The sequence below is a fragment of the Trachypithecus francoisi genome, unplaced genomic scaffold (genome assembly GCF_009764315.1).
Source record: "Trachypithecus francoisi isolate TF-2019V2 unplaced genomic scaffold, Tfra_2.0 Lachesis_group4, whole genome shotgun sequence".
NCBI lineage: Eukaryota > Metazoa > Chordata > Mammalia > Primates > Cercopithecidae > Trachypithecus > Trachypithecus francoisi.
In genome coordinates this window covers 145580973-145602394 of record NW_022681469.1, presented here as the reverse complement: position 1 = coordinate 145602394, position 21422 = coordinate 145580973, and the positions used below count along the sequence as shown (strand labels likewise).

The 21422-nt window shown below is 42.8% G+C and overlaps 1 protein-coding gene across 8 annotated transcripts in view; it reads left to right on the top strand.

Annotated features, from left to right (window-relative positions):
* Positions 1-21422, top strand: part of COBL (cordon-bleu WH2 repeat protein) — a 323275-nt gene that overhangs the window by 22275 nt on the left and 279578 nt on the right. The window contains exon 1 of one of the 8 annotated variants that reach the window (XM_033194343.1): positions 17994-18155. The exons of the other annotated variants lie outside the window; for them this stretch is intronic. The gene's annotated coding sequence lies outside the window, so the exon portion shown is untranslated. Of the gene's footprint in view, positions 1-17993; positions 18156-21422 lie in introns of those variants that run through there. 8 annotated transcript variants of the gene reach the window in all.

Here is a 21422-nt window from a genome sequence, read left to right as displayed (position 1 = left end):
TAAGTCAGGTTTATTTTTATGAAAGGCTTCTCAGAAAATTATTTTGCTGAAGCAGTTCTTAAATATAACACTGCTTCCAGACCTAAGCCACAGCCAGGCCAGACGAGCTGTAAATATCCCCCAAGATTAGCTTATGTAAATAGTAGCTTAGGGATTACTCAGGGAGGATTTTTAAATTTTCATTGATCACTTAGGGGAGGGTACAGAGGTATGGAGAAGTTCAGACTTCTGTGAGGCTGCCAGGATTTGAAATTTTTCAGAAGGGTTAACAAGAAAGTTGAGATTAGGTTGGCCACAGTTTCTTGGACTTTGATGGCAGTTGTTGGACACATCATCTATAGGGACCTACGGAATGCCAGAGGCACAGGACAGTTAACACAGAATGTGAACTGATGGCCCTGGGAGGGTGTCGTACATATCCTTGTCTCCAGGATGTCCTGTTTGCTTTGCTGGGTGTGTCCCAACACTTGCAAAGTAGTTGCTGTCAGTGACAGTCTGAAAGGACAGGCCTGTATCAGTGACTGTGTATATATCTAGGCATTTGCAAGATTATTTCATTGGTTCCAGTTAATTGGGCAATATTTTCTTAGAAAAAAATGTTTTTTAATATATATATTTTCAATTATTATTCTTTTTACCCTAAGTTCTGGATACATGTGCAGAATTTGCAGGTTTTTTACATAGGTATACATGTGCCATGGTGGTTTGCTACACCTATCAACCTGTCATGTAGGGTTTTTTTTTTTTTTTGAGCCAGAGTCTTGCCCTGTCACCCGGGCTGGAGTATAGTGGTGCGATCTCTGCTCACTGCAACTTCCGCCTCGTGGGTTCAAGCGATTCTCCCTCCTCAGCCTCCTGAGTAGCTGGGATTACAGGCACCTGCCATCATGCGTGGCTAATTTTTATATTTTTGTAGAGATGGGGTTTCAACATGTTGGCCAGGCTGGTCTTGAATTCCTGACCTCAGGTGATCTGCCCGGCTCGGTCTCCCAAAGTGCTGGGATTATGGTTGAGAGCCACTGTGCCCAGCCTATCATTTAGGTTTTAAGCCCCTCATGCATTGGGTATTTGTCCTAATGCTCTCCCTCCCGTTGCCCCCACTCTCCAACGGGCCCCGGTGTGTGCTTTTCCCTAATTGGGCAATATTTTTAAAAATAAACAATTTTGATAACTTTGAATAAGTGATACCAGTAAAACTTTAAATTCTATATAAATAAAGCATAGATCATGTGCAAGGACAGTGCTAGGTCTACAGGGGGTACAAAAACATGCTTATATTGCTGGACCTCAAGGATGACATGGTTTAGTTAGAGGCTAGTGATGTCAAGTACAGAAAAATATTAAACTTTTACTTGGAATTAAGAGTAAAATAGTTCTTTTTTTTGAAATGGAGTTTCACTCTTGTCGCCCAAGCTGGAGTGCAGTGGTGCAATCTCAGCTCACTGCAACCTCCACCTCTCGGGCTCAAGTGATTCTCCCACCTCAGCCTCCTGAGTAGCTGGGATTATAGGCCTGTGCCACCACGACCAGCAAATTTTTTTTTTTTTTTTTTTTTTTGCACTTTTAGTAGAAATGGGGTTTCACCATGTGGGCCAGGCTGGTCTTTAACTTCTGACCTCAGGTGATCTGCCTGCCTTGGCCTTCCAAAGTGTTGGGATTACAGGTGCGAGCCCTGCGCCTCTGCCTTTTTTTTTTGAACGGAGTCTCACTGTGTTGCCCAGGCTGGAGTGCAGTGGCATATCTCCACTCACTGCAGCCTCCATCTCCCAGGTTCAAGTGATTCTCCTGCCTCAGCCTCCTGAGTAGCTGGGACTACAGGCATGTGCCACCATGCCTGGCTAATTTTTGTATTTTTAGTAGAGATGTGGTTTCACCATGTTGGCCAGGCTGGTCTTGAACTCCTGACCTCAAGTGATCCGCCTGCCTTGGCCTCCCAAAGTGCTGAGATTATAGGCATGAACCACCAAGCCCAGCCTAAAGTAAAGTAGTTCTTGACTGTTGAAAAACTTAGGCAAGTAGCTACAGACTGAGTGCCTGTCACTGACATACTGGGAGCATTGTGCATGATCCAGCACCCCTTACTAAGCCTGGGACAACCTGGGAGCACTGTGCGTGACCTAGGACCTCTTACGAAGCATAGAATGACCTGGGAACACTATGCATGATCCAGCACCCCTTACTGAGCATGGGACAACCTGCCTTATAGCCAGTGTCTGTTGGTTCTCAGTTACGGATGAATTTCTTCCTTTTCCTCTTTGTGATTGAGAAGGTGTACTGTATTTTGGAGCTACCTTAGTGAGGTATATTTATGTACAGTAAACTGTACATATTAAGGCATACAGCTTTATGAATTTTGATGTGTGTGACACCCTTGAAACAGTTACCACAACTGAGATAGAGAAGTTTTTCTGTTGCTGCTCAAAGGTTTCTTGTGCTTCTTTACAATCCATTCCTCCCTCTTCTGTGCTCCTCGACCACCATTGATCTATTTTATTTATGTAGGTGGCGTCTTTTTGTCTAGTTCTTTCACTTGGCGTGATGATTTCATGGTGTCTCTATTGTTCATCCCTCTTTATTGATGAACAGTGTACCATCATTAATTTACAACAATTTGTTCTCCCATTGATTGACATTTAGGTTGTTTTGGGGTTTTAGCTATTACAAATAAAGCTATTATGAACATTCATTTATAGGTTTTGTAAGGACGTATATTCCTTTTCTTTGAGGTAATTACCTAGGAGTGGAATGGCTAAGTCACACTCTAAATGTTTGTTTAATGTTTTACAAAACTGCCAGGGTTTTTTAGCTGAGAAGTAGTTTGGCGAAAACGAAACGAAGCAAACAAACAACCACAAAAATGCCAGGCTGTTTTCCAAAGTAATTGTTTCTTCTTCTTCTAGCAGTGGATGGGAATTACAGTTGTTGGGTCAGTCTTTAATTTTCACCATTCTAGTGTGTGTGAAGTTTATTGAATTTTAAATCTAAACTTTTTGATTTGGGGCATCACATGTGTTTAGTAACTTATTCCTTCACTTCTGTCATTGTCTTACTCAAGGGAAAGTGGAATCCTGGCCCCAGGGTAGCAGCAGCCTTGGCTGCGGGGTGCATGGAACCTGTGTGCCCAGGCCTGGGATACGTGGGCATCCCTGAAAGGCCCCGCTCCTCTTTACTCAGGGCTACTCGGGGCCTGCAGGGGCTGCAAAGAGTTGGGCTTGGGCAAGCCACAGGCCTTGGAAGGAGCTTTGCTTTCCAAGCTTGGGAGTGTGGAGGGAGGAGGGGACAGAATGAGGTCCCAGACAGGAGGGACCCTCCACACAGGGGAGTGCTCAGCCAGGTCTCCCTCAGAGCTGGCAGCAGGTCTCACAGATGTGTGCTGGAGAGGCTGAAGGAGAATGGCTACCTAGAAATGCGCAAGAATGCCTTTTGTGTCAGCAAATAGAATGTGTCACTTTCTAATACCTGGCTTCAGGAAATAAGGGGGCCATTTAAAGAATACAATTAGATTAGGTTGGCTGAATTATGTTTTTCCAGCTTTTGATGAATTTTTTAAAATGTCTTTATCAGTCATATTTAAATAGTACTCATTCTAAATAATCAGATTCTTTAAAACAATACTCTTGGAATGGATGACTTTTTATGGGATTTCCTCAAATATAATAATCAACAGTCATTGATTTGAAGATTCATTTAATTCCATTCAGTGGGTGCCTTAAAATGACAAAATGGACATGGAAACTTTCAAATGTAAATAAAAGCAGAGAACATAGTAAAGAAACCTTGTGGGTCCATTCATGAGCTTTGGCAATTTTTAACATTTTGCCAATTCTCCCACTGTTTTTTTTTTTTTTGAGACGAAGTCTCATTCTGTTGCCCAGGCTGGAGTGCAGTGGCACAATCTCAGCTCGCTAAAGCCTCCACCTCCTGGGTTCAAGAGATTCTCCTGCCTCAGCCTTCCAAATAGCGCCCTCCACTACGCCCAGCTAATTTTGTATTTTCAGTAGAGATGGGGTTTCACCATGTTGGTCAGGCTGGTCCAGAACTCCTGACCTCAGGTGATCTACCTGTCTCAGCTTCCCAGAATGCTGGGATTACAGGTGTGAGCCACTGTGCCTGCCCCCACTTCTTATTTTTTATTTTTGGCTTGAATATTTTAAGGCAAAAGTCCCCCCATTCTATCTTTTCATTTGTAAATACTTCGTGCTCATTGTGCACTGATAAAGCTTACTTTTTGTTTTTTTGAGATGGAGTCTCACTCTGTCACCCTGGCTGGAGTGCAATGGTGTGATGTCGGCTCACTGCAACCTCCACTTCCTGGGTTCAAGTGATTCTCCTTCCTTAGCCTCCTGAGTAGCTGGGATTACAGGCGCCCACCACCACACCTGGCTAATTTTTGTATTTTTAGTAGAGACGGGGTTTCACCATGTTGGCCAGGCTGGTCTCAAACTCCTGACCTCAGGTGATCCACCCACCTCAGCCTCCCAAAGTGTTAGGATTATAGGCATGAGCCGCCATACCTGGCCTGAGAAAGCTTACTTTTTTATGACCATCACCTCATTACCCTGCCTGATAATGATTCCTTAATGACAGCTGATTTCCTGTTCATACTTAAATTGCCCAGATTGTGTTCAAGGTAACTTTTTACAGTTGTGTATGATCCTTGTGCTGGAACTCCTGGCTAGGACTTTGGAAGACACAGAGGTTGGCCCCAGCGATCTCCTTTCTGGTGAGTCTGTGACTCACAGTTCGTGTCTGTATCTTCTGGTCACTCAGACATTCCTTATGTGTCTGTGTGCCCCAGCCTTGCTTGTGGTCCCTGAGATGCCTGTTCCCCCCCGGTGCCCCTCAGTCCTTCTTCACTGCCTCGCGATGGCTCACTGGCTCTAACTGGGGTTTCTGCTTTCCTTGCTTTGGTGCTCCATGTAGCTAGCTATTCATCTGTTCATTCAATCATACCCCAAGGGTTGTGAGCCCCTGGCAGGAACAGGCACTGTGCTAGATGCTGGAGACCTAAAGAAGACATGGCCTTTGCTCTTGGGGCGGAGCGCGAGGGACAGAGGCAGATTCCATGCAGTACAGTGTGGTGTTGCTATGCAGACACCAGTCCGGAGGGAAGGGCACACGCCTGTGGAGGTCCCCTGCTTCAGGGAGTGGCACCGGAGCTCCCACCTGAGGTCAAGGTGTTCACATGGAGAGGGGAGTATGCATGGTGCCAGAAAGGGTGCTGGCCTGGGTGTCTGGGAGAAGTGGGATTTTGCATATTAGTATTCAGGGTTATTATTGAGCAGTTTAATTTTCCTGAAACTCACAAAGAGGGGCCGAGGCTGAGGTTGTGAGGGAAGATGGAGAGAAAGTCAGGGAAGTAGGAAGCCCAAGAAGGTTAAAGCAGGGTGGGGCGAGCCTAAATTTGAGTTTAGAAAGATAGCACACATCTTTCACGCACCCTTTGTTCTGATATCTGTGTTTATTTAGGGGTAAACTAACTTCTGATTAAGACAAGATTTAAAGGAGGCTGAGCGCAAATCACTTTACATTGTGGACAAGCTTTTTCCAAGCCAGCAACCTGAGTTGTGACGTTGCAGGTTTCACATTATCTCTGCTGGAAGGACCCTGCTGATCAGCCAGCCAGGCATTCTAGTTTGCCTGTTCCTTCAGAACCCATGTTCCTCAATGATTAGCAGTCAGATTTCCAAATAAGGCAAATTAGATGTGCTAGTGGCACACATTGTCCTCTGGTAACCAGTAGCACATAATTTATGCCACTGGCATTGTGACTTGCCTTTTCTATTGAGTCTGTGATTGGTGTATGCATTTGATTGTGTTTGCTCAAGTCCAAGTGTTGATCTTGAGCAATCACCACCTTTCATTCAGGTTGCAAATATGACCACCCTAAGGTTACTGCTACTTACATGGAACATTTTGCTTTGCAGCATCTTGGGGGATTTCTCTTTTCCTGAACTGCTGTTTTTCTCTGTATCTCATTTGTTTTCCCAAGGCCCTGGTATGGGGCTGGCATGCTGGAGGATGAATAAAAATAGAAACAGGAAACCAGGCCAAAGAAAGGCAGAGAGGGGAGAGATATCAACCATGAAAGCAAATCTGTGTCTTGCAATTGAACATCAGTTCGGTCTTTATGTTTCTGACAAGCTGGGCAACAGGGAAACAATAATTTCCATAGTTCTCATTATTGAAAGTAGGACAAGTTGCATTTCCTCAAAGGAGGCGTCATTGTTTTTGGCACTGAAAGGTAATTACTTGTAGTTGTTTGTTCTGATCGCTGCTGTTCACTTCCATTCTGTGGCTTGCTGGGAGTGTTCACATAAAATTTGCAGATGTTGTTAGCATACCTACTGTGTGCAAGGCACAGAAGTGTTTGAGACTGAGTCTTATTTCTGGAATAAGGAGAAGTGGCCCTCCAGGAGAGGAGGTAAGCAGGAGAGCAGATGGGCAGGGTCAGCACATGAAGGTCCTCTGAGCCCTGCTGCCCAGCGGAACTCCATTGTAGACAGTGGAGGAGCCATGGAAGATCATCAGCTCCTGTTTTAGGAAACAAGCTCTGACCACTTTGCGGAGGGCCATGCCCGAATGCAGTGACACGGGATCCAGGGAGGGCTGAGAGGAAGTGTCAGCAGGAGGGCAGTGAGGTCTATGGCCCTGGGAGCCTAGAGTCACTTGGGAGGTGGGTTAGGAGAGCAGACAATGAGAACACGGAGAGAGAAGGATACAAGTAGGTAGAATGACTTGCAAAATAATCAAATGATAGGCTTCTTCCCAATTGTTTAACACCATTTGTTGAATAGACTATTTGGGACAGAATAACAATTTAAAAAGGAAACTGTTACGAGCAAATCAGTTGCTGTCCATTGTTCACTGGGCCCTGAGCACCAGTGTGGCCAGCCTGCTGGGAAGAGATGCTGCTAACCTTAGACTGTGCAGGGCTCTGTTCCGCTGTTTCTGTGCCATCATTATGCACAAGTGGAAACCAGACATTTTGGCCCTGCTCTCGTGAGCACTATTTTATATTGTTCTTTACAGTTTTAGCCCTGATGATTCCTCATATTGTTCTTGTTCATATTTTAACAAGGACAGGTTGAGTAAATGAATTAGTTGCATGCAATTAATTGAGTAGATAGAAGAGTATTTTCATAGGTATCCATCTTGAAGACTGGCATTTGCATTCAATTCTTATTTCCCATTTGTATTTTCTAAAAGTATTTATTTATGTATGTATGTATTTATTTATTTATTTATTGAGACTGAGTTTCGCTTTTGTTGCCCAGGCTGGGGTGCAATAGCGTGATCTCGGCTCACCGCAACCTCCACTTCCTGGGTTTAAGTGATTCTCCTGCCTCAGCCTTCTGAGTTGCTGGGATTACAGGCACCTGCCACCACGCCCGGCTAATTACTGTATTTTTAGTGGAGACAGGGTTTCACCATGTTGGCCAGGCTGGTATCAAACTCCTGACCTCGAGTAGTCCACCCGCCTCAGTCTCCCAAAGTGCTGGGATTACAGGTGTGAGTCATCGTGCCCAGCCCAATTTGCATTTTCTGTTCTGTTCTTTTCTTTTCTTTCTTTCTTTCTTTTTTTTTTTCCAAGACTGCTGCCAAGACGATCTCGGCTCACTGCAGCCTCCGCCTCCTGGGTTCAAGCAATTCTCCTGTTTCAGCCTCCCGAATAGGTGGGACTACAGGCGCCTGCTACCATGCTGGCTAATTTTTGTATTTTTAGTAGAGACATGGTTTCATCTTGTTGGTCAGGCTGGTCTCAAACTCCTGACCTCAGGTGATCCCCCCACCTTGGCCTCCCAAAGTGCTGGGATTACAGGCATGAGCCACTGTGCCCAGCCCCCATTTATGTTTTTTAAATTTTACTTTTTAAACCAAAATGGAATCCAGTTGACTTCTTTCATAGTTCTGTGAATTTTAACATGTGCATAGATACCACAGTTAGGACACAGACCACTTTCATCACCCCAAAATTTTCTTTTGTTCTCTTCCTGGCAACCACTGATTTGTTCTCCATCACTATAATTCTTTTTTGAGAATGCCCTATAAATGGAATTGTAGGGTATATATCATTTTGAGCCTAACCTCTTCTGCACAGCATACTACCTTTGAGATTCAACTCCTTTCAATCGACTGTCAGTAGTTCATTCATTTTTTTCTTTTTTTGAGATAGATTCTCGCTCTGTAGCCCCATTTTTATGCAGAGTCATCTTCCATCATATGGGTCCACCACTGTTTGTTTACACATCCACTCATTGAGGGACATCTGGGTTTTCTCCAGTGTTTTGTGAGTGTGAATAGAGCTGCTATAAACATTCATGTACAGGTGTTGGTGTGAACCTAAAGTTTCATTTCTTTAGGGTAAATACCCAAGAGTGGGAGTGCTGCATCATAACTATATGCCTAAAGTGTTTACCATTTTAGGAAACTGCCAAGTGGTTTTCCAGAGTATCTGTACCATTTTGCATTCCCACCAGCAATGCATGAGAGCTCCAATTGCTTTGTATCCTCGCCAGCACTTGATATTTTCAAGATTGTTTTATTTTAGCTATTCTTATATCACATCATGGTTTTACCTTGCAATTATCTAAAGTCTAATGATGGGGAAGAATTACATGTTTATTTACCATCCATATGTCTTTTTGGGTGAAATCTCTTGCCTGTCTTTTAAGTCTTTTGCCTATTTTTTAAAGAGTTGTTTGTTTTCTTATGTTGTGGGATTGTTTTTATTTTTTGATTTTTCGACTTTTATTTTGGAATAAGAGGGTTCATATGCAGTTTTGTTACATGGGTATATTGCGGGATGCTGAGGTTTGGGGAATGGTTGATCCCATCACCCAGGTAGTGAGCATGGTACCCAGGAGGTAGTTTTTCAGCCCATGCTGCCCTCCCTTTCTCCCCACCTCCAGCATCCTCAGTGTCTGTTGTTCCCGTCTTTATGTCCATGTGTATTCAGTGTTTGGCTCCTACTTATAAGTAACAATATGCGGTATTTGGTTTTCTGTTCCTGCATTAATTCACGTAGGATAGTGGCATCCAGCTGCATCCATGTCGCTGCAAAGGACATGATTTAATTCTTTTTTATGGCTGTGTAGTATTCGATGGTGTATATGTACCATATTTTTTAAATCCAGTCCACCATTGATGGGCACTTAGGTTGATTCCATGTCTTTGCTATTGTGAATAGTATTGCAGTGAACATATGAGTGGCATGTGTCTTTTTGGCACAATGGTTTCTTTTCCTTTGGATATATATCCAGTAATAGGATTACTTCATTGAATGGTAGTTCTGCTTAAGTTCTTGGAGAAACCTCTAAACTACTTTCCACAGTGGTTGAACTAATTTGCATTCCTATCAACGGTGTATGTATTCCCCTTTCTCTGCAGCCTCACCAGCATCTGTTATTTTTTGACTTTTTGATAATCACCATCCTGACTAGTGTGAGATGGCATCTCATTGTGGTTTTGATTTGCATTTCTTTGATGATTAATGATGATGAACATTTTTTTCATATGTTTCTTGGCTGTTTGGATATTTTATTTTAAGAAGTGTCTGTTCATGTCCTTTGCCCATTTTAAAATTTGATTATTTTTTGCTTTTTTTTTTTTTTAAGTTACTTGAAGTTTCTTTATATAATGTGGATATAGCTCCTAGGTCATATGTGATTTGCAGATTTTTTTTTTTCACTCAGTATCTTGTGTTTTTGTTCTTTAGCAGTGTCTTTAGAAGAGTAGAAAACTTTAATTATGAAGAAGTATAGCTTGTTTTTAAAAAAAAAAAAAAAACTTTACGCTCTAGACATGATTTGGGCACTGTATCTAGGAACTCTTGCCTAACCCAGGCCATGAATATTTTCTTGTATGTTTCTTCTAAAGGTTTTATACCTTTACTTTTCCATTTAGATCATGGTCCATTTTGAGTTAATTGTTGTGTAAGGCATGTGACTTAGGTCAGAGTTCTGCTGCTGCTACTTCTTTTTGTTTGACATAGGGTATCCAATTGTTATAATACCATTTGTCAAAAAGACTTTCTTCTATTTAATTGCCTTTACACCTTCATAAAAAATCACTTGACTGTATTTATGTGGATCTATTTCTTGATTGTCAGTCTTGTTTAATTGATTTATAACTGTTGCTTTACCAATATCACACTGTCTTGAATACTGTAGCTTGGTAGTAAGTCTTAAGGCTATGTAGTGTGATGCTTCCAACATTCTTATTTTTCAAAATTAGTTTGGCTCTTCTCATTTCTTTGCCTTTCCATATAAATTTTCAGATCAGTTTGTCTATGTCTACAAAAGCAGTCATGCTGAGAATTTGAAATTTTGTTAAATTTGTAAATCAGTTTGAGTCATCCAACCAATGAATATATGTCTCTCCATTTTTCTAGGTTTTCTTTGATTTCATTAACCAGTGTTTTGTAGTTCTCAGCATACAAATCTTATGCATGTCTTCTAGACTTATACCTAAATAAGTTTTGGTAGATGTTTGTAAATGGCATTTAAAAATTTTAATTCCTAATTATGGATTGTTAGTATAGAAATATATTGATTTTTGTGTGTTGACTTTGTATTCCACAAACTTGCTTAAACTCTGTTAATTCTGTGAGGATTTTTTGCTTTTTTTTGTTTGCAGATTCTTTGGGATTTGTTATGTATGTCTAGAGGAAAGGTGTGGTTTATTTCTTTCTGTCCAAATTTGATGCCTTTTATTTGTTTTTCTCTTCTTATTGTACAGTGTAGATTTCCAGTAAGAAGTTGAATAGCTGGGCATGGTGGCTTATGCCTCTAATCCCAGCACCTTGGGAGGCTGAGGTGGGTGGATCATGAGGTCAGGAGTTCAAGACCAGCCTGGCCAAGATGGTGAAAACCTACCTCTACAAAATACAAAAATTAGCCAGGCATGCTGGCACGCTCCTGTTATCCCAGCTACTTGGGAGGCTGAGGCAGAGAATTGCTTAAAACTGGGAGGTGGAGGTGGCAGTGAGCCAAGATTGTACCACTGCACTCTAACCTGGGTGACAGAGCAAGACTCTGTCTCAAAAAAAAAAAAAGTTGAATAGAAGTAGTGAGAATACGCACTCTTACCTTGTTCCTGATCTTAGGGGAAAACATTCAGTCTTTCTTTGTGAAGCTTGATCTTAGAGGCAGGTTTTTTTTATAGCTTTTTTTTTTTTTTGAGATGGAGTCTTGCTTTGTTGTCCAGGCTGGAGTGCAGTGGTGCAATCTTGGCTCACTGCAACCTCTGCCTCCTGGGTTCAAATGATTCTCCTGCCTCAGCCTCCTGAGTAGTTGGGACTACAGGTGTGCACCACCATGCCCAGCTAATTTTTGTATTTTTAGTGGTGACACAGGTTCACTGTATTGGCCAGGCTGGTCTCAAACTCCTGACCTCATGATCCATCTGCTTCGGCCTCCCAAAGTGCTGGCATTACAGGCATGAGCCACCGTGCCTGGCCTTATAGCTCTATTTTAATAGGCTTAGGAAGTTTTTTTTTTTATTTCTAATTTGCTAAGACTTGTTAATATTGAATTACGTCAAATGCTTTTCTTTGCTTTGATTGATACACTCATGGTTTTTCTTCTTTAAACTGTCAGTATGGTGAATTACGTTAATTGATTTTCAAATATCGAACCAGCCTTGCATTCCTGAGATTAAACCTCCTTGACTGTGGTGTATTACTCTTTTTTTTTCTTGAGATAGAGTCTTGCTCTGTCACCTGGGCTGGAATGCAGTGGCACAATCTCAGCTCACTGCGAACTCTGCCTCCTGGGTTCACACCATTCTCCTGCCTCAGCCTCCAAAGTAGCTGGGACTACAGGCATCTGCCACCATGCCTGTTTTTTTTGTTTTTTTGTTTTTTTGTTTTTTTTGATTTTTAGTAGAGATGGGGTTTCACTGTGTTAGCCGGGATGATCTCAAGCTCCTGACTTTGTGATCTGCCTGCCTCGACCTCCCAAAGTGCTGGGATTACAGGCATGAGCCACTGTGCCCGGCCTATTCTTTTTATATATTGCTAGATTCTATTTTTTTTTTTTGAGGAATTTTGCATCTGTATTCATGAGGGATATTTGTCTGTAGTTTTCTTATTTTTATTTTTATTTTTTGAGACAGAGTCTCGCTCTGTCGCCCAGGCTGGAGTGCAGTGGCGCGATCTCAGCTCACTGCAAGCTCCGCCTCCCGGGTTTACGCCATTCTCCTGCCTCAGCCTCCCGAGTATCTGGGACTACAGGCGCCCGCCATCTCGCCCGGCTAATTTTTTTGTATTTTTTAGTAGAGACGGGGTTTCACCGTGTAGACCAGGATGGTCTCGATCTCCTGACCTCGTGATCCACCCATCTCGGCCTCCCAAAGTACTGGGATTACAGGCTTGAGCCACCGCGCCCGGCCTGTCTGTAGTTTTCTTGTGATGTGTCTGTCTCATGTTATTGGTGTTTTTTCATTTTATGTTTTTCATCTTAAATGCTTAATAAAATTGGCCAGTGAAACCATCTGGGTCAAAAAATTTCTTTTTCATAATCTTCTTAAACTGCGGATTTGGCTGGACGTGGTGGCTCAAGCCTGTAATCCCAGCACTCTGGGAGGCCAAGGCAGGCGGATCATCTGAGGTCAGGAGTTCAAGACACGCCTGGCCAGCATGGTGAAACCCTGTCTCTACTAAAAATACAAAAATTAGCTGGGTGTGGTGGTGCATGCCTGTAATCACAACTACTCAGGAGGCTGAGGCAGTAGAATCGCTTGAACCCGGGATGCAGAGGTGACAGTGAGCCAAGATCGCACCACTGCACTCCAGCCTGGGCAACAAGAGTGAAACTCCATCTCACAAAAAAACATACAAACAAAAACTACAGATTCAAATTTTTAAATGAGTACATTTGAATTATCTATTTAATCTTTAATGAGTGTGTGTTGGTAGTGATTTTTGATAAATTGATCTGTTTCATGTAAAGTTGCTGAATTTATGTGTGTAGATATGTTCACAGCATTCCCTTATTATTCCTGTATTGTCGGTAGTCTCTGTAGTGATGTCTTCTTTTTCATTCCTCGTTAGTAATTAGTGTCTTCTCTCTTCTTTGTCATTCTTTTTATAGGCTTCTCAGATTTATTATAAAGTATCTTTTGTGGTCATTGTTTTCTATTGACTTTTATCTGTTTCACCAATTTCCTTGTGTATAATTTGGGTTTGTTTTGCTCTACTTTTTCAAATTTGATTTAAATGGAGGTTTAAATGAGTAGTTTGAGAACTTTTCTCTCTAATATGAGCAGTTAATGCTCTGCATTTCCTTCTAAGCACTTCTTTATCATCATGCCACCAGTGATGATTTTTAAAAACTGTATGCTCAAGTCCCTCAGAGTTCTCTTTCTCCATGCATTCTGTAGTCGTATATTATTACATTTCTAAGTGCTTATAGATTTTATGGTTATCTTTGTTATTGATTTCAGGTCTAATTTCAGTATGTTAGAGAACATACTTTTGTATGCCTTTAATTTTTTTTTTTATATTTGGTAAAATTTGTTTTATGTCCCAGGAGATTGTCTTTCTTGATTAGTGTTCTATTTACTGTAGAAAACAGTGTATTTTCTGAAGTTGGGTAAAATTCTAGTGATGTCAATTAAATCAAGTTGGTTGATTGTATTTGTGAGTTCTTCTGTATTCTTGTTGATTTTCTGTGTATGAGTTGTATTGATTTCTAAGAGAGTATTGTCTCAAAAGTTAATTGTGGGTTAATCTATTTCATTGTTGTTGTATCTATTTCAAAGCTTCATTGTCAGGTGTATTGAAGTTTAGGATTATTATATCTTCCTGTTGAATTGACTGTTTTATGTAATGTCCCTCTTTATCCCTGATGTCTTTGATTTGTCTGATGTCTGTACTTTGATATTAATATAACCGTCCCAGCTTTCTTTTGACTAATATTTCCATCATGTGGTTTTTCCATCAGTTTACCTCTAACCACCTACATAATCGTATTTAAAGCGAGTTTTATGAAGATAGCATGGAGTTAAATAATATCTGTTTTTAGTTGGATTGTTTAGGCCATTTACATTAAAGAACTATATTAAACTATTACATTACATCAAATCATTTGCATTAATGAAGGATAATGGCCTATCGTCTCACTCATATTTTTGGATTTAGATCAACCATTTAATGATTTATTTTTTTCTTTTTGCCTGACTTGCATTCTTGTTTCTGCTTTCCAATCTTTCTTTATTTGAAATTTTTTAGTATCTTATTTTAATGTACCTACAGGGATTGTTAGTATATCCCTTTGTGTATTTTCATGAGTTTTCTAGGGATTAAAGTAATCCAACTTCTCACAGTCTCCTTAGAATGAGTATTTTACCATTTATGTGGAATGTAACTTACTATTACATAGGTATCCTCCATGGTTATGTGTTACATCTGCATTTTAAAGAACTCAAAAAAGAAGAATCATGTATTGGCCTAGATGTTTAACATGTCTGTTCCTCCTCATGTTCCAAGTTTTCTTTCTGTACTGTTTCTATTTATCTGAATAACTTACTTTAACAATTATTCTAGAACAGTCCTGCTGGCAGTGAATTCTCTTTGCCTTCATTTGAGAATATCTTTGTTTCACCGTCATACTTGAAGGAGATATTTACTGGATATAGTAACATGGTTTACAGTTGTTTTTTTTAATCTCAGTACTTTAAAAGTCTTTTCGACTTCATTCTAGCCATTGTAATTTCTGTAGTCATTCAAATTATTTCCATTTAAGAAATGTGGCTTTGTTTTGGTGATTCTCAAGGTTTTTTCCTTGTTTTTAGTTTTAAGCACTTTGATAGTGATGTCCCAGAGTGTGGGCTTTTTCTTGTACTCATCCTGTATAGAGATTGCTGAGCTACTTGAATCTGTTTTCTTTCATGAAGTTTTGTGGAATTTGAAAAGTTTTCTGTTAATTCGTGAAATATTTTTTGTGTACCACATTATTGTTCCTTTCTTTCTAGGATCCCATTGACATGAAAATTAGACCTGTTGGTATTGCCCCACTTAGTCCTTTCTCTTTACGTTGTTCAGATTAGATGATTTCTGTTGACCTGTATGCAAAGTCAGTGAGTCTGATGTTGAGCCCATCCCTTGAGTTTTTCATTTTAGTTATTGTGTATTCAAATCTAAACTTTTCTTTTGTTTCTTCTTTATATCTTCTATTTCTTTGCCAAGACTTACTAAGTTTTCATTCATTTCAAGAGTTCTTGCCCTTACTTAGAGCATTTTTATAACGGTTGTTTAAACTCTTTGTCAGACAGTAGTATGTGGGTCATTTTGTTACAATAGCCATGGATTGTCTCTCCCAAGGAGTTGAAATTTTCCTGGTTCTTTATATGATGAATTATTATTGTATTATTTCCTAGACATTTTGACTATTTCATTATGATACTCTGGCTCTTATTTAAAACTTATGGAGAATGTTGACATATATATTTTTTAAATCTGGCAATTGACCTTGTTGGGTTCATGTTTAAATTTCTTCTGAGCCCTTTGTGCTTGTCATTTCAATGGTAGGTAAGTTTGAAAAGTCTGTACAGTGTTATTCAGATCTTCTCATGTTTGTGCTACCAGTGGCCAGTCTGGGGGATGTGGGGTGGTGGTCTGTTCAGTTCTTAAAGCCACCAAGGGTCAGATCCATACATGTGCAGTTTGGGGACGCACCCAGGAGTTCACAAATGACTTTGTGTTGTTCCTCCCTCTCCAAAGTGTCTCAGTGGTTTCTACTTCCCTTTCCTTTTTGTACTCCAGCCAGAAAACTAGGCTCTATTTTCCCTGCTTTGCTGCACATATCCTGTGACTGCACCCACATATGGGGCAAAGCAGCAGCAGAAGAGAGAAAGGAGAAAAAAGCAGTGGAATTTAGTCCACCTTCTTGGGACCACAGCTCCTCTGATCCGAGAGAAGAGTTTTCCTCTTTTTGTGTTTGCGAGTCCCTGTGCTACCACTGTTACTGTCACCCACTCTGCCACCTCAGAACTGCTTGTGGACTGGGGCTCATAGGAGCAGGGAGATGAGCATAGCAGAGAATTCTCCCTCCTCATTAAACATTAGGGGACCCATTTCCTTCTTTTTAACCCAGCACTAGGGAGTTTCTCTTGTAGCACTCTCTGTCCAAGCCATTGCCCACTGCCCAGGCTTCAGGCTGCATTGAATCCAGGATTGGGAAAAAAAATCTTAAACTGAGCGCTGGTTTGGTGGTACTTCGAATTCTGGTCTCTAGTTCCAACTTCTGAGTCATCAAATAGCTGTTCCTTGCATTCTGGCCGGATTTTTTTGCTGCTCTGTGTCAGGGAGAGAGGGCACAATATGTTATTCCATCTAAATGATTTTTCTTATAAAATCGATGTGCCTGTTATATTCAGGCAATGGAATGTTATTTAATGCTAAAAAGAAAGGAGCCACCAAGCAATAGAAAGACATGGAAAAACCTTAAATACATATTATCAAGTGAAAGAAGCCAATCTGAAAAGGCTACATGCTGTATGATTTCAACTCTGTGACATTCTGGAATAGGCAAGATAAGATCAGTGTTTGCTGTTGCCAGGGGTCGGGAGGGGGAAAGGGTGGGAACAGAAGATTTTAGGGAAATGAAAATACTCTGTGTGATACTATGATGGATACATGTCATTGTACATTTGTCCTAGCCCACAGAATGTGCGACACCACAGGTGAACCTTAATGTAGGTTGTGGACTCTGGGTGATAATGATGTGTCCACGGAGGTTCATCAGCAGCAACAGATGTGCCAGTCTGGTGGGGTGTGGGTTGTAGGGGAGGCTCTGCATGTGTAAGGTCAGAGGGAATATGGGCAATCTCTGCACCTCCCTCTCAACTTTGCTGTGAACTTTAAAACTGCTGAAAGAAAAAAGTCTGTTTTAGAAAAATGTGCCAGTGATTTCATATTAAAATAATTAGAGAACCTGGTGAATGTAGTTGAAAATTTCAGGTGATTTATTTAATAACAAAGAGGAAACAGAATTATCAAAGAAAGTATAATGCATGTTGGAAGTACATGGGGTAAATGCCACCCATTCCGTTTACTCTTTAGTAGTTAGGCATGGCTCTTAATTAGCTTCTTCCATACATTTTTGGGATTATATCCCTTATGACCAGGGATTTAGTAGCTACTTTGAAAGATGTTGAAACTTCATGATGAATTTAAAATGTGTGCCACGCCTTTCCCATACATTTGTCAGGCAGCCTCTCTGTATATCACTGGGTTTTTAGAAAGCCAAGCCTTAGGATTAGTCACTGTCAGTGCGGGACTAGTACACAGGGCAGGCCCTGATGGTAATTTGAGTATGACAACAGCTGTATCACTCCTTACAGGACCACAAGTGTCTTGGGAGAAAAGCATTTCCCCGGCCGCCTGCCGCCTGCTGCGTGGGTGCTGTGATTAGTCATAATGTGCATCGTGCTGGGTGTGTTTTGTAGTTTTGCTGTTCCTGTAATTGACAGTTATCTCCAAATTGAAATCGTCTGGAAAAGCAGATGCTGCATGTTGGGGGATTTTAATTTTCCTGTGCTCTAGATGATGGGTGTCATTTTCATATTGTTAAAAAGTTTGTTGTTATTTTTGCTTTTGGTAGAAGGGCACATGGAGGGGCTGGTCTATCACTGCCTGGATTTGGAGACTTGAGTCAAGAACCTGTCTAGGCCGGGTGCAGTGGCTCGCGCTTGTAATCCTAGCATTTTGGGAGGCTAAGGCGGGCGGATCACCTGAGGTCAGGAGTTCGAGACCAGCCTGGCCAACATGGTGAAACCCCAGCTCTACTAAAAATACAAGAGTAGCTAGGCATGGTGGTGCATGCCTGTAATCCCAGCTACTCGGGAGGCTGAGGCAGGAGAATTGCTTAGAACGCGGGAGGCAGAGGTTGCAGTGAGCTGAGATCATGCTATTGCACTCCAGCCTGGTGAAAGAGTGAGACTCTGTCTCAAAAAAAAAAAAAAAGGAAAAGAAAAAAAAAGAACCTGTCTAAATATAGCATGCTTGTCTCCCCAGGCAGCTGGGAGGAGGGGCCTGCGTGATCGTAGTTGAGGGTGCCTTGTCCACCTGGCTCTGGGCTGTCACTGAGCATACTCTTCCTCAGGACGGCGTCTCAATTCAGCTAATCTCCGGATCAGATTCGCCCTGTTTGGTGTGCATGTGTGTGGGAGTCTCTGTGAATGTGGAGCTTCTAAATTTATTTATCATTTGATATGGGTATTGAGTTCTAGTATTTGCAGAGCTGGCACCCAAGGCTGGCCACTATGTTTTTAGTTTAGAGATATGATTCAGAGATATGATTGTAGTTGAGACGTCCCCAGAGGCCAGCTGCTGATTTGATGTGTCTCTCTGTTGTGCTTCACGCAGGCACAGAGAAGAGATCAGTAAATAGCGAAATGAATCTGCCCCGTGATGTTGACAGATATATCCTCGCTTACTTCCTAGTTCCTCAGAGCCAGCTTGGGAATATTGCTGGGTGTTCAGAGAAAGTATTTAGAGAGCCTGGGCTACAAATGGCATTACCTGTCTGCCCATCTGCTGTGTCTCTTGAGTGTTCTTACCTAGCTGTGTGTCCCCTGCTCTCACAGTGCCCTGCTGTGCTGGATCCCTGTAGCAACACTGTAGGGGCAGCATTGTTACCACCTCCATTTGGCAGTGTAGAAACTGCAATGCGCAGGGTGTTCCACCATTGTATCTCTATAGCACCCTGTCCATCCCTGCGTCTAGCCCTCCGTCCAACTTGCTATTTGTTAGTATTTAATATACACACCATGAATTAGCCCAAAGTCGGGTGGGCGGGACGAGGGCACTGACTCTTGCTGCATTTGAGCTGAAGTATCAGAGAGAAATTACCCCATCATCACTGTGTGCTCAACAGTCCTGTCTTCAGTTTTTAAAGATACATTTTTTAACTTTTTATTTTGGAATAATGAAAAATTCCCACATCATCTTCATCTAGATGCCACAGATGTTAACAGGTGTGTTTGCTCTATTCTCTCTCTCCTTCCCTCCCTCGCAAGCACATATGTGTGTTTACACTTGTGCACGCACACACACAGAGATGCGCACACATACATTCTCTCTCAGAGCAAGGCACACGTATTCATGAACTTGCCCTCAGGCTTCTGTGAGAGCAGCCTAGCCCATTTTCACTTAGTTGGTCATTGGCTTGGGTCCCTGCGCATGTGTGGCCGTCATGGAAACAGAGAAGGCCTTGTCCTGTGCCTTGGCAATGAGTGTCCCCGGCCTGGCTCTGGGAAGGATGGCTGGCCTGTGATCCTGCCCTCCAGGTGCTGCTTTGGCAGAGGTTGATGATGGGGCCTCAGTGGGGCTGGTGTGAGGACAGGAGGGCTGTATCATTGTCTCCTGGCCCTCACCATCTATGTGTTCGCTGCTCCCAGATGCATCTCCTCTTCTGTGGTGCCCTCTCCTACATTTCACAGCTCGTATCCGGTCAAATCTTATGATCCTCAGCTGACTCCTCTCCCTTGTATGGTAAAAGCCACCTCTGAACCCTTCCCTTTCTGGCCCCAGGCACCCTTAAGGGCCAGCCAATACCAGCGTCCAGCTTTCCAGAATGCCGTTGGGTTTTCTTCCTGTCTCCTAGAGGTGTCTTCCTTCTTACCTGCCTGCTCACTCTGCAAGGCCTGCTCACATCTCCCCTTTGTCCTACACAGCTGCAGCTCCCAGCCCACCCCAGCTCAGACCTGGCAGTGTTTACTGTGGAGAGTGACTTGTGTCTGTGTCTCCTTTCATCTCCCACACCTTGCGCAGTCCCTGGTGGGTTGGAGGTGTTCCTTAAAGCTTGTGGAAGGTTTGAACGATAAATGACAAGGACTGGTGTTAGCAAGAGGGGAAGGAAAAGCCTGAAAAGCAAGAAAGCCCACAGTAGATAGGGCCTGTGGCAGGCAAGACCATCTGCATGCAGTCCCTGGGTATGGCCTGTCCCTACCCTGAGGAGCTTCCACAGGGTGACCCCTTTCCTAGAAGCTCAGGTCCCATTCGCCTTTCCCAGAAGGAAGAAACCCCAGGGCAGGACTCCCAGGAAGCCACAGCAGAACCAAAGTTCATAGTTCTTGGTGCTGCCGCTTTTTATTGCCACGACAGTCCCCAGCCTCCCTGGAACAGTTACTCATGGATTAAGGAATGTCTGAGAACAGCTTCAAACTGTGCTGTGCATGAGTGCTGTCACCCAGCCCAGATCTGTGAATGCCAATTAAAATGGGTTCCTTCGAATTCCTGTGTTATTGTAAACAGAAGTTGCATGGTCCCAGAGCCTAAGTGCACATCTTCATTTATGAGCTTGATATTTATTTCTTCAAACAATTCTTCCCACAATGTTTATCATTTGGAAAAGCCAAAGGACGTTTGTGGGAAAAAGGAGGAGGCTCATTTCCATTGAAAGTAAATATAAGGAAGATAAGGGCTGCTTTATTAAAACAGACAACCTCACAAAACCCTAGCAGAGCAGGTCAGAGGAAAAGAAAAAAGTAGGGGAGAGAGAGGCCCTACAGCCCCTAGTCAGGCTGTGGAAACATTCTCACCAAGCAGCATGGAGACAGGGGCCTTGATTTTCCACCGTGAGGGGAAGGTGGAATCGCCAGCCTTCTGGGCTCTGTGTTTTCACCTTCCTTGGGACAGGCCTGCTGGGTGGGCTGTGTGCAGAGCTCACAGAACACTCACAGCTTTTGGTGGCTGGTGGTGGCTGGTGGTGGTTGGTGGCGGCTGGTGGCAGCTGATACCAGTGGCAGTGGTGGTGGTGGCAGATGGAGCTGGAGTGCACTGTTGCTGGGGGCGCCTTGAGGGAGACCCAGGGGAGAATTCCCCCCAGACCTGCTCTGCATGGGCTGCGGTGGCCACACATGGCTAAGGAGCTGGGACCTCAGAACAGCCAGGCCCTGTCAGACAGAACTGGAGGCAGTGGTTTCCCAGCAATCAAAAACAAATCCTAATTGTAAAAAGGGAGTGCTGAACCTTGCATTACTGGCAGAGGGGAAAAAAAGCAGGAGGATGGAGGGGACTTGTGTCTCAAAACTTGAATACAGATTCAGCCTTGTTCTTGCCTCTCCCTCGGGTCCTTTGCAGGAGGGCAGCCTGGATACTGTGCAGCTGGCCCCTCCGCAGCCAGCCCTTGGGCTTCTCCCCTCCAGCCTGCAGGGGCGACCCCTTTCTCTTATGTGCAGAGCAAAACAAACATGGAACTGCTCCGTGTGCGTCCCTCACCTGTCTTGAGCCTCTCCTGTCCTCTTCAGCCCTGTCTTTGTTGCTTCTCACTGCTGTCTCCCTGGAAGGTGGGGATTCAGGCTGCGAGGAGTTGAAATGCACGGCCAGATGATTTGTATTTTCATTTGTTGATTTTAGTGTTTCCCACTTTAGACAGAGCCTTGTACGTAAAAACGCAGGCCTAAAAATCAGGTCA